The sequence below is a fragment of the Theobroma cacao genome, chromosome 10 (genome assembly GCF_000208745.1).
Source record: "Theobroma cacao cultivar B97-61/B2 chromosome 10, Criollo_cocoa_genome_V2, whole genome shotgun sequence".
NCBI classification, from domain to species: domain Eukaryota; kingdom Viridiplantae; phylum Streptophyta; class Magnoliopsida; order Malvales; family Malvaceae; genus Theobroma; species Theobroma cacao.
The window spans coordinates 2,054,707-2,068,653 of record NC_030859.1 but is presented as its reverse complement, the minus strand read 5'-3'; positions in this window follow the sequence as shown (position 1 = coordinate 2,068,653).

Here is a 13,947-nt window from a genome sequence, read left to right as displayed (position 1 = left end):
TCAAACTGTGGACTTAAGTTATTTATTTTTGTATTATAAATTTCAACTATGATAAGTCTTAGATTAGTATAAATTTATTATAATAAAGACTAACAAGTAACAATTGATGTCAAAACCTTAGGATTTATAATCCTAAAGAATTGTATATAAATTACATTATTCATGATTGCATGTTAAGGTATTGTGTGTGGTTTTTTGAATTTGTGTAATTACATTGTTAAAATTCATAATTCTATTTATACAATGTAATTAAATCATGAACATGCTTAATGAGTAGTACATTATTGGTTATATGATTCTTAGGTCAAATTCTATCTATGTAATTGAATGAAATCGTATTTGAAAAATTAAGTTTTTTCTAAAAATGCGTAGATTTTAACAATTTTAAATCAAGAACAATTTGATTTTATATAATTTTTATTACCTTAGTTATTGTTTTTCCATTTTCATTTATGAAATTGACTATGTTTAAACAAAGTTTTGCATTTTGATCCCAAAAATATAAACAATAAAATTATTTTAATGGAAAATAAGTTAAATTATTTGCCTCATACTAATTTATCTCATCTAGCCCACAATTTTAAAGTCCTAACTTGTTTAGTGATTTTAAAGTCTTAACTTGTTTTCCCTAAAAAATTTACTTCAATTTAGTCAAAATTAAGATAGTGGAGAATCTATTATCCTTAAATGTACAAACAAACGAACAATTGTAACTCATGCAAAAAGGTGGACCAATGGTGAGCAATTATCCTCTACAACATATTTTTGTGCAATCCAAAAGTTTTTACATAATCACTATATCATCTAATTTGATATCTAATAGTTGAAAATCAATAAAATTTTTAAATAACAATATTTAGAGAATTTAAGTACGGTTCAAAACCAAGTATTCTTCACACACTATTTTTCTATCTTCCTTCCTTCCTTCCTTTCGCTTCTTTTTTTTTTTTTTCGTTAAATTAAGATGTTGAAACGATTTTATCCCGTAAAAGATGATCATCTTTTACGATCAGATTCAGAGACGGAATCCGATGATAATAATTTAGATGATCATGTTCACGGCGAGAATCTACATCGAAAAAGAAATAATAGAGAAAAAACCATTGAAAAGGAATGCAAGAATTCAAATGAGAAGGAAATTACTCTTGATAATGGAAACAACAGTCAAGATATGGAAGACGGATTCAAGGAAGAGCCAGGTTGATTCAGACATGCTTAGTTCATTTCAAATATGTTGATTGGTCTTTATTTTAATTATATCATTTATTGTCTACATAAATTCTTCTTTATCTCCATTAATTATTATGATCACATTTTTCATCCTTTTTCTATGAATTAATTAAGTTCTATGTCATTGTGGATCAAATCTTTTCTTTTTTTATGTTCTAATTCAGAAAATATAGTGATGAAAGATGCAAAAGAATATCAAGAATACATGAAGCAGCTCCCTGTGCCTGATGCTCTTGAATTATCATCATCATCAGTACTTCCTTTCATTACATGGCAAGGCTTAGCAGAATCAATGAAGCACAAGTATGAGCAGCCACTTCATTACCTCACTCACATCCTCTTGAGACAATGGGATGAATCAAGAGACAGCACCAAGAATAACGAACCAATCAAGCCTATTGGCAATGTCATTCATCCTAGTAAGGCTGAATCCACCATCTGGGTTGCTGAAGAATTCAACAGGCAGTTTGCTTCCCATCACTACCTTGCTGACCTCTGGCTTTCTGACCTAAACTACCATGATTTTGTTGATACAATTATCCCCAAGCATTGAAATCTCAACTTGCAAACATGCAATTCAATAAAATCTCATGATACATTGCTGGTTCAATATTTGGTTAATTTGTTTTTTTTTTTTCTATTGTTCAATTCCAATTTGTTTGAGTGACACAATTGGTTTAGTCTATAAATTCTGACCTGACCCAATTCGTTCATTGCAATTGTTTTTTTTCCCCCCCTTTTTATGATTAATTTATTGACAGAATCAGAGATTAAAAAAAATTTAATGGACAATTAAAGAAAAAGTGCAAAAGAAAGTAAGTGGCCAATGGGCAAAATCCAATTTAAAACCTTATACTACTTCTTGGAAGAATACATACAATGCCAGCTCTATTTCAGAGGTCAATTAGATAACTTCATTTTTTTTTTCTTAAAAAGGGCAAAATGCCAAATATGACTGACCATTCAATTTTTAACAGCTCAAGATACCATCAATGCAAAGTTTTGAGTTTCTCCAATGATTTAAATGATTATTCCCTGAATGAATTAAATGGTAAGTATCCTTTGAATAAATAAATATTTGGTAAGTATATGGGAAAAATAAGGTAAACAAGCAGACAGTGAAATCCTGCCATTGCTTCTCAAATTCAGCAGTTACACAGTCAATGTTGACTCGGGAATCGTAGCTAATATTAGACAACGAAAATCCATTTGGATTTTTTTTTTTTGGCATGTATTGCACTATTAATGTTTCTCTATTTGCGCAACAAGTACAACATTTTGGTTAATTGCATACCACCCCTTGAATAATGGATATTGTTATTAAACCCCTAGATTTTGAAGTGCTTTTTTTTCTAGGTAACTCCCCTTTCTTAATCCTTATATCATGTCCTAAATTTTGATTGTTAGATATTATATATAAATAACAAATACTTTTTTTTATTTTGTTAAGATTTTAGAATGTTTTTGAATTGGAAAAAAATCAAAATTTTTCAATAACATGTTTTATATGTAGTTTTAATTATCACTTTTTTTTGTTGAGTGACGTAATGCTTAAACTTTACATACCGGTCAAAGAAAAACATAACGGCCGACATATATTCTCTTCACTTACTCCTAAGTTACTTCCAAAGCAGTAAGTTTAGTTTTATTATTTATGTTTTATAACTGATAAATATATTACCACCTTTTAGAAAAAACTTATATATATTACGCTTATTTGGATTAATCTGTGCAATGGTAGGAGAAAATTTAAAAATTAAAAAAAGAAAAACATTCGTAATAAGTTATTCGATTAATTAGCCCTTAAAATCTATACAAACCGACAAGTATAAAACTTTTATCTTCACTTTTATATATCTTTAAAAAAATAACACAAATAAAGATTAAAATCAATCAATTATTAAAAAATTAGCTCACGATCACGATTTAACTAATATTAATTATATGATTTCATTTTTTTTCTCAATGTTAGAGTCAAAACCCTAAAATCAAAAACACGTGTCCACAAAGTAAGTCTACTAGCAAATGCTATATATCTTTTCATGCAACGTACGTAACTTCTTTCGCTTATCATATGCATGTTCATCTTTAAAATAATAATTTATATACATGACATATTAACCCTAAACAAACTTCTAAAACATTTTGATTATTTATCAAACAAAAAAAAAACTTGCTCATTCAATTGCTAAATACATAGGGCAAATAACTCTATAAATTAGAATTATGTCCAAGGGCAAAATTGAAAAGAATTTAAATACCCCAGGGATTAATCTGAAATACTACAAAATATATCATCCTCGCAGCGCCTATATATAGTGCAATGAATGAGATGGCAAACAACCACCAAAGGAAGAAAAAAACTATAGCATTAAGCTTTCAATCTCTTGCAGTCATGGCTAAGGCAAGAGGGAGACCGAGACGCACGTCAAGCTCAAGCAGCCATGCCAGGCAGTGGTCGCCGCTGACGCTAGCCACCTTGCGGAATATGAGAGAACGTCCTTGTCAGAAGTGCCATACGAGGAAACCAGGGAGCACCGTCACTTACCGTGATCAATTCGATCATGGCTATGGTTGGCTGCTACCTGGTTGGGTCGCGGAGGAGCGCCGCATGCTTACCGGCAGGCTCTATACGGTAAAAATTCACTGTCATACGCACAATATGTACATACATCTCTCTCTTCATTTTGAACTATGGTTTCCATTGGTAATATCCTTTTCGTTATAGATATATTTGATTAACCCTTAATATTGTGTGTTTTCAAATCCTTTTTATCTCTGATATATCTGACAAACTGTTTTGTGCAGCAATATTTTTAGATATAATCATATCAATTAATTAAATTAATAAATATATGAATATTTGGTTTAGTGATAACAAAAAACTTCGTTTGATGGTTGCAGTATTATTATGATCCATGGGGACGTCTGTACAACACCAAACGTGAGGTCCTGTATAGATGGGCAGTGTGCGGCCTGGTTCTCGTTGAGTGATCAAATGATGGGAAAAGGTGAAACCATTGATTCAGAAAAGAAGATTCATGTCTCCTTTTTCTTGCTTATTTTCTGATCTTTATGTCTAATTAATTTGTGGGTTAATGTTTTGCAGGGTTCATTCGGAAGCAGCTGATGATGAGAGGAGGAGTTGTTGATGCACATCTAGATCAAGATTACTCTCTTGTGTCATTGTTGTTTACTTTGGCTGTGTAAAATACATATTGTACCTTGGAAGAATAGGTGTAAATAAAATGAATGAACCCATTTTTAGCTTTAATCCCAAGTGTCATTGAGCATCTTTACTTATGACTTTATTATTAATTAAGAGTAATCTAAATATTTATCTCACATTGATTGAGGTTTATACATCTTTTCTGACACGGTTTCTTCGTTTTTGCATCCAAAGTGAATTCTAAATCCAAGATTATGTGCAGATAAACGGCAGTACCTCAGTAACTATTCCATGGGTCTTAGAATTGGAGAGAATAGGCTTCATCATCTAGCTTACTGGATGAAATCAAGGAATAAAAACAAAGTTCTGAAAATCAAATAATACAAATATCATCCAAAGAGAATCTTAAAATTTTAGAGAAAGAGAACTATGGAGGAAAGAAATTGATAGGTACTTCAATCAAAGTGTTGGACATATGAAGCAAAGTACGTGATGTCAAAATGATATAAAGACAACTCTGAATTGATTTTATTCAATCAAGTTAACTTTTTTTATTAAAATAATATATATATATATAATTTTTTATTGATTGGGGATTCTGCTTTTCTGAATGATATGGGACAAGTACACAAACAGGAGAATCAGCAGGTACAGTAACAAAAGCAGCTAATACTCTAGTCATTCTCTGTATAATTTGTTATCCAAAGTTTCAATCTGCAGTGACTATCAATGTTCATTGGGAGTAGATTGTCTCTGGTAGGGCGACTGCCACTTTGCTTGCAAATAAGCCAGAGATCTCCATGGAGGAAAAGGCATTGAGTTTTGCTTAAGAGACGACCCAGCAGCGTCAACCATGAGCTAAAGCCATTGTTTCAACCTAGTCAATGAGCCCACGTAAACAACCGGAAGTGAATTCAATATTCTATCATAAGAATCAACTCCTCTAGCTACCTCAAAGTGGCTTCGGAAGTCAATATCAATAATCAAACGCTCAGAACTTCCCTTGTTGTAATTGATCTCATCGATATACTTATGATCACTTGCATATATGCCACAAACGGTACTGTCAATAATCAAATACAGCAGAACAAAGATTCTTCACAACGGCACAACCAACTGACATGCAAGCACACAAACATACATACCCAGAGAAAGAGAAGGAGAGTGGAAAGAAAGAGGGAGTGAGAGATGGAAGGAACATTAATAGTACACATTCAAACTTCAAATAAAGAATTCAAGACATCTAGAAAGAATAAGCTCAAATTAAGGTCTCTTTTCTTCCCCCTAGGCTAGGTAGCATCAAACCCTACTGTTAAATGATCCAGCAAAAAGATAAAAGGCTCCATGGCATGCCTCCAGGAACTTTGTCACTATACCCCACCACCTTGATGCACACAAAGCAGCATCATAGGCAGAAAGTCTTAATAACTTTACTAGAGAGAACCCGATGCAGCTAGCATTACATGGACCTGACTTAGATCCATATTAAGTAAAAAGCTCTTCGTAGGAAATGAAGAGGGTAAAAGTAAAAGTACAAAGAATCACCACAATGCTCGGATCGGATCATTCTTGAAAAGTTGGAACAGGTAGAAAAGTCCACATCCTGTGATTGACTTAGATTACAGTCGTGAGTGTAAGGACTTCGATTTGATGTATATATATTACAACCAGCAGTTTTTTTTTTTTCTATTTGCACACTAACAGCTAATTAAATATGAATTTTTATTTTATTTTGTCTTTGTTCTTGAGCTCATGAATGGCAGCTAGGGGTACGGAATTCTCATCTCTTTTTGGTTCCTTTGAGATATTGCTCTTTATTTGATCACCACCAACAAGCTATTGGAGCATCCATTTCTGCATTGTGATTTGTGCGTATACTCTGCTGGAATGTAAGGGGCTTAGGAAGCTCCGTCGAAACCAGAACGATTACATTGATGATGGCTTGGACTATTTGGCCTTCTCCTAAATGCAGAATGGGCATTTAGTGCATCTAATGGCAGGTCAGGAGGTATTTAATTTGTTTATCTGGGACAAATTGGCTTTCTCGAGCACTGTTACTGTTATTGTTTCACAGGACAGATATATCCTAGTTCAGGGGATTTGGACTTCACATGATTTGTACTGCAACGTTGTGACCCTTTCTCCATCGACGACTTAACATTGATTCAACACTTAGGGGATGTTACTTTTCAGCACGTTTTAAGGAAGGGTAACCCATTTGCGAACTCAATGGCAAAGCACGGTGTGGACAAAGAGACCATGGTTCTCGGCATGGTGGTGACTCTTACGTGTGACTTGTGGCTGCTGCTTTAATGAAGCTGATTTCGACTGCCTTAATGGTAGAGTCAAGATTTTATGCTTGGAGGAGGCAAAAAATCGAAAAAAATATTTATAAATTTAACAGTTATACTAGAAAATTTAATGTTTGACCATAATATAAAACAACTTAGATAAAAAAAAAGTTTATATGAAATTTATACAAATAAATCTTGAAAATTATTTAAAGGAATTACTCTTAATAATTTACTTAAAGGAATTAACTAGCATAATCATAAATAGTTTAATAATGACAATAATATCAATTTCTAGATAACTTAACAACAAACAAAAATTAACAAATATAATAATAAAAATCTCAATGGGAAGTAATCCCTTAAAAAATATTAAGGACTATCAATGGAGAAGCAATTCTTTAAAATTAATTAAAAAAATTAAATACAATATTAATAAACTATTCAACGAGGAAGCAATCCTCGAATTAAAAACTTAATTGTTTAGAAGAATCTAAGCAAAAAAAAAAAAACACAACTAATTTGTAGGAAAACAATCAAGCAAGTGGTGGTTATGAGATTTTGAAGTAGTGGGGCTTGAAAATAATTCTACTGCAATTGATTTTTTTTTTGAAAAATGCAATTGATTTTGTTTTAGTCATATTAAAATTAGTTGCTGACTAATTGTTGTATGATATTTCACTAAACAAAAAATTATTGTAGGGATAAAATTATAAAATTTCAAAAAAATAAAAATATGTTAGAAAAAATTTAAAATTTTTGTAGAAGTGAAATTATAAAATTTCTAAAATGTAAAGGCAAGTTATAAAAATTTAAAAATTATTGGAGAGGCGAAATTATAAAATTTTTAAAAAATATAAATAAATTATAAAAATTGAAAAATTGTTTGGGGGGCGCAAGGGCCCCCACTAGCCCCCCCTCCCCTTTGCCTCTAGACTACCTTATTATAATGCTTTATTGTATTGACAGCTTTTAAATATCTTATGTTCACTTGGATAATTAGGATCTGACAGTCATGTAAGTGTCATTTTTGTCGGGACTATGCTGATTGTCACGGTAGTTAAAAGTGGTGTGAACTCTTATATACTCAGTGTCATTCTAGTACATAGCTAATGTGAGATTCATGACTCCCCTCTCTAGGACCATGACATCTACCCTTGCTCCCCCTAGGAGTTTTTCTTCTACGTGGGACTTTGCGCTGGGAGTTTCTCTTCGATATGGGACTTTATGGCTCTATCCGCTGATAGCATTATCTCGAAAATGTGATATTCATGTCCACGCGAGAACCGTGAGATCCTCCCCTACTTCGATAAGGGTCCACTGTCTTTACTAGCACATTGTTAGTACTCAAAGTCCACTCTGATACCAATTGTCACAGTCCACACTAACCCTTGTGAGATATTGTCCTCTTTGGTCTACTGGTCTCACGATTTTGGCCCACAAAAGGAGGTTCACAAGTCAAAAGTGGTGTGAACCCTTATATGCCCAGTATTATTCTAGTATATAGTCAATGTGGGATTCATGACTTTTTTCTCTAAGACCATGACATCTACCCTTACTCTTCGCTGAGAGTTTCTCTTCGATGTGGGATTTTGTGGCTTTATCCGTTGAAAGCATTATCTTGACAATATGAGATTCACATTTACATGAGGACCGTGACACTGAAGTTGGTAAATCCATCTTGAGTATGCTCTCCTCATGTTGGTTCCCCCCAACTTGGGATGAAAAATAAAACTTTATTTTGACTGAACAAAAAAAAGTCGAATCATAGAAACAAAGGCAAGCTTCAGTATATTTAGACACAAATAAAAACAAAAACAGATTAATACATTAATAGGGTAATCTTAAAGGAAGTGACCAATGTTTCAAATATCTGAGGCAACTCACTATGACAATAAGTATACTTCGATATGAACAATAACCTTACGGTCAAAGTACTCGATCAATCCCGGTATTCATGCATTTTATCCAACTTAATCTCCATACTCAAAATGAAGAAATTTAATCCCTTAATTTTGAGAATTATTTCAATTTAATCCTTCCATTGACGATATCCAATTTTACCATCAATAGTTGTTTGAGCGATACTATATTTTGTAATTGTATAGTTTTTTATGCCTGGACCAAGCACTATGTCAGGAAAAGTATTTTGACAATAAGCAAAATACTTAAAGTGGCATACGGGGTCACTAAAATTAGTAAAATCACTTTTCAAAAAAAAATAAATGTTCTTGGTAAGAAATGAAGAGGTAAAAATAAAAAGAATCGCCAAAATTATGAGATGAAGAAGGTAAAAGTAAAACGAATCACCAAAATTATAAAATTAAGATGATTTTCTAATTGATTAATACTTTCTTCAATCTCTAAAATAGATATAGTACGAGAGTATTTTGACCCTAAAATAAAAAATTACAAAAACTTCATAATTCAAGCTCAAGAATACCATAAATGTAAAGTTTTGAGCTTATCCAATGATTTAAATGATTATTCCCTGAATTAATTATATGGTAAGTATCGTTTGAATAAATAAATATTTGGTAAGTATATGGGAAAAATAAGGTAAACAAGCAGACAGTGAAATCCTGCCATTGCTTCTCAAATTCAGCAGTTACACAGTCAATGTTGACTCGGGAATCGTAGCTAATATTAGACAACGAAAATCCATTTGGATTTTATTTCATGTATAGCACTATTAATGTTTCTCTATTTGCGCAACAACCACAACATTTTGGTTAATTGCATACCACCCCTCGAATAATGGATATTGTTATTAATATCCTTTAATTCCCCTTTCTTATCCTTATTCCATGTCCTAAATTATTATTATTATTATTATTATTATTATAAAGAATAGATACTTTTTACCTCCGACTTTGTTAAAATTTTAAAAAGTTCTTAAATTGGAAAAATCAAACTTTTTCAATAACACATTTTATATGTACTTTTAATTACCAAATGCTCGGATGCATAAAAAATCATATACACTATTGTATTTTAAATTTCAACTATGATAGATCTTAGATTAATGTAAATTTATTATAATAAAGTCTAACAATTGATGTCAAAACCTTAAGATTTATAATCCTATAGAATTATATATAGATTACATTATTCATGATTGCATGTTAAGGTCTTGTGTGGTTTTTGAATTTGTGTAATTACATTGTTAAAATTCATAATTCTTTTTATACAATTAATTAAATCATGAACATGCTTAATTAGTAGTAAATTATTGATTATATGATTTTTAGGTCAAATTATATCTATGTAATTGAATGAAATCGTATTTGAGAAATTAAGTTTTTTCTAAAAACGCGTAGATTTTAATAATTTTAAACCAAGAACAATTTGATTTTATTTAATTTTTGTTACCTTGGTTATTATTTTTCTTTTTTTCATTTATGAAATTGACCACCTTTAAACAAAGTTTTGCATTTTGATCCCAAAAATATAAATAATAAAATTTCAAAGCAAAATTAAAGTATGTAACATAGATACATAAGATCTAGTATATCTTTTGCTTTTTTAATGAAAATAAGTTAAATTATTTGCCTCATACTAATTTATCTCATCTAGCCCACAATTTTAAAGTCTTAACTTGTTTAGTGATTTTAAGGTCCTAACTTATTTTTACTAAAAAATTTACTTCAATTTAGTCGAAATTAAGATAGTGGAGAATCTATTATCCTTAAATGTACAAACTAATGAACAATTGTAACTTAAAGGTGGACCAATTGTGAGCAATTATCCTCTACAACATATTGTTGTACAATCCAAACTATCTTGCTAAGCTCTGGCTTTCTGACCCAAACTACCATGAATTTGTTGATACAATCATCCCCAAGCATTGAAAACTCGACTTGCAAACATGCAGTTCAATAAAATCTCATGATACATTGCTGGTTCAATATTTGGTTAATTTGTTTTTTTTTTAATGTTCAATTCAAATTTGTTTGTGTGACACAATTGGTTTAGTCCATAAATTCTGACCTGACCCAAAAAGTGCAAAAGAAAGTAAGTGACAAATAGGCAAAACCCAATTTAAAACCTTATACTAATTCTTGGAAGAATACATACAATACCAGCTCTATTTTAGAGCTCAATTAGATATTTTCATTTTTTTTCTTTAAAAGGGCAAAATGCCAAATATGACTGACCATTCAATTTTTAAAAGCTCAAGATGCCATAAATGCAAAGTTTTGAGTTTATCCAATGATTTAAATGGTTGTTCCCTGAATAAATTTTATGGTAAGTATCCCTTGAATAATGAATATATGGTAAGTATATATGGGAAAAATAAGGTAGAACAGCCAACAGTGAAGAGCCTGCCATTGCTTATCAAATTGAGCAGATACACAATCAATGTTGACTCGGGAATCTTAGCTAATATATATAAGACAGCGAAAATCCATTTGGATTTTTTTTTGCATGTTTAGCACTATTAATGTTTCTCTATTTGCACAACAACCACAACATTTTGGTTAATTGCATACCACCCCTCGAATAGTGGATAATGTTATTAAAATCCAAGATTTTAAAGTGCTTTTTTTCTGAGACCCTCTCCCTTTAATTCCCCTTTCTTATCCTTATACCATGTCTTAAATTTTGATTATTATATATATATAAAGAACAGATACTTAATTTCTCCGACTTCGTTAAGATTTTAGAAAGATTTTAAATTGAAAAAATCAAACCTTTCAATAAGGCATTTTACATGTACTTTTAATTATCACTTTTTTATGTTAAGTAATGTAATCCTTAGACTTTACATATCAATCAAAGAAAAATATAATGGCCGACATATATTCTCTTCACTTACTCCTAAGTTACTTCCAAAATAGTAAGTTTTATTTTATAGTTTTTGTTTTATAATTAATATATATTACCACCTTTCAAAAAAAACTTATATATATTACACTTATTTTAATTAATATGTGCAATGATAAGAGAAAATTTAAAAATTAAAAAAAGAAAAACATTCGTAATAAGTTATTCAATTAATTACCCCTTGAAATTGATACAAAATGACAAGTATAAAACTTTTATCTTCACTTTTATATGTCTTTAAAAGAGAAAAACAAAAAAATAAAGATTAAAACCAATCAATTATTAAAAAGTTAGCTCATGGTCATGATTTAACTAATACTAATTATATCATTTCTTTTTTTTTCTCAATGTTAGAGTCAAAATCCTAAAGTCAAAAACACGTGTCAACAAAGCAAGTCTACTAACAAATGCTATATATCTTTTCATGCAACGTATGTAACTTCATTCGCATATATATTAACCCTAAACAAACTTCGAAAACATCTTGATTATTTATCAAACAAAAAAAAATTGCTTAATCAATTGCTAAATACATAGGGCAAATAACTCTATAAATTAAATATGTCCAAGGGAAAAATTGAAAAGAATTTAAATACTCCAGGGACTAATCTGAAATACTACAAAATATAGCATCCTCGTAGCGCCTATATACAGTGCAATGAATGAGGTGGAAAAAAACCACCAAAGGAAAAAAAAAAACTATAGCATTAAGCTTTTAATCTCTTGCAGTCATGGCTAAGGCAAGGGGGAGACCGAGACGCACGTCAAGCTCAAGCAGCCATGCCAGGCAGTGGTCGCCGCGGACGCTAGCCACCTTGCGGAATATAAGAGAACGTCCTCCTCAGAGGCGCCATAGGAGGAAACCGGGTAGCACCGTCACTTACCGTGATCAATCCGATCATGGCTATGGTTGGCTGCTACCTGGTTGGGTCGCGGAGAAGCGCCGCATGCTTACCGGCAGGCTCTATACGGTAAAAATTCACTGTCATACACACAATATGTACATACATCTCTCTCTTCATTTTGAACTATGGTTTCCATTGGTAATATCCTTTTCGTTATGGATATATTTGATTAACCCTTAATATTGTGTGTTTTCAAATCCTTTTTATCTCTGACATATCTGACAAACTGTTTTGTGCAGCAATATTTTTAGATATAATCATATCAATTGATTAAATTAATAAATATATGAATATTTGGTTCAGTGATAACAACATACTTTGTTTGATGGTTGCAGTATTATTATGATCGATGGGGACGTCAGTACAACACCAAACGTGAAGTCCTGTATAGATTGGCAGTGTGCGGCCTGATTCTCGTTGAGTGATCAAATGATGGGAAAAGGTGAAACCATTGATTCAGAAAAGAAGATTCATGTCTCCTTTTTCTTGCTTATTTTCTGATCTTTATGTCTAATTAATTTGTGGGTTAATGTTTTGCAGGGTTCATTCGGAAGCAGCTGATAATGATAGGAGGAGTTGTTGATACACATCTAGAGCTAGATTACTCTCTTGTATCATTGTTGTTTACTTTGGCTGTGTAAAACACATATTGTACCTTGGAAGAATGGGTGTAAATAAAATGAATGAACCTATTTTTAGCTTTAATCCCAAGTGTCATTGAGCATCTTTACTTATGACTCTGTTATTAATTAAGAGTGATCTAAATATTTATCTCACATTGATTGAGGTTTATACATCTTTCCTGGCAGGGTTTCTTCGTTTTTGCATCCAAAGTGAATTCTAAATCCAAGATTATGTGCAGATAACCGGCAGTACCTCAGTAACAATACCATGGGTCTTGGAATTGGAGAGAATAGGCTTCATCATCTAGCTTACTGGATTAAATCAAGGAATAAAAACAAAGTTCTGAAAATCAAATAATAAAAATATTAACCAAACAGAGTTTAAAAATTTTAGAGAAAGAGAACTATGGAGGAAAGAAATTGATAGGTATTTCAATCAAAGTGTTGGAAATGCAAAAGTTCAGCAGTTCAACCCCATTTCCATATGGGCAGCTTCTTCTTATCTCTTGAATGGCATGTAGATTGCTATGGAAGGACATAATTACTGGGAAAGAAATTCGAAGATTTTTTTTCAATAGATATATATATAGTCTTTTTAATTAAAATGATATCAAAGTCGATCTTATATCCATAAGTTCAATAGTTCGATCCCATGAAATTTTTGAAACCTCAAAAGAGGGAGTCTATGTGAAGACCGCAATGCCCTACGAAGGTGGTTGACCTCCATGTGATGGGGTCCACTTGAAATACATTGTTCTTTACAAAAGCAAAGTAGGCGATGCCAAAATGATATAAGGGCAATTCTGAATTTGAATTGACTTTATCTAATTAAGTTAACATTTTTAGTTAAAATGATGTATATATATATATATATATTTAAAGTTTTTTAAATTAAAATGGCA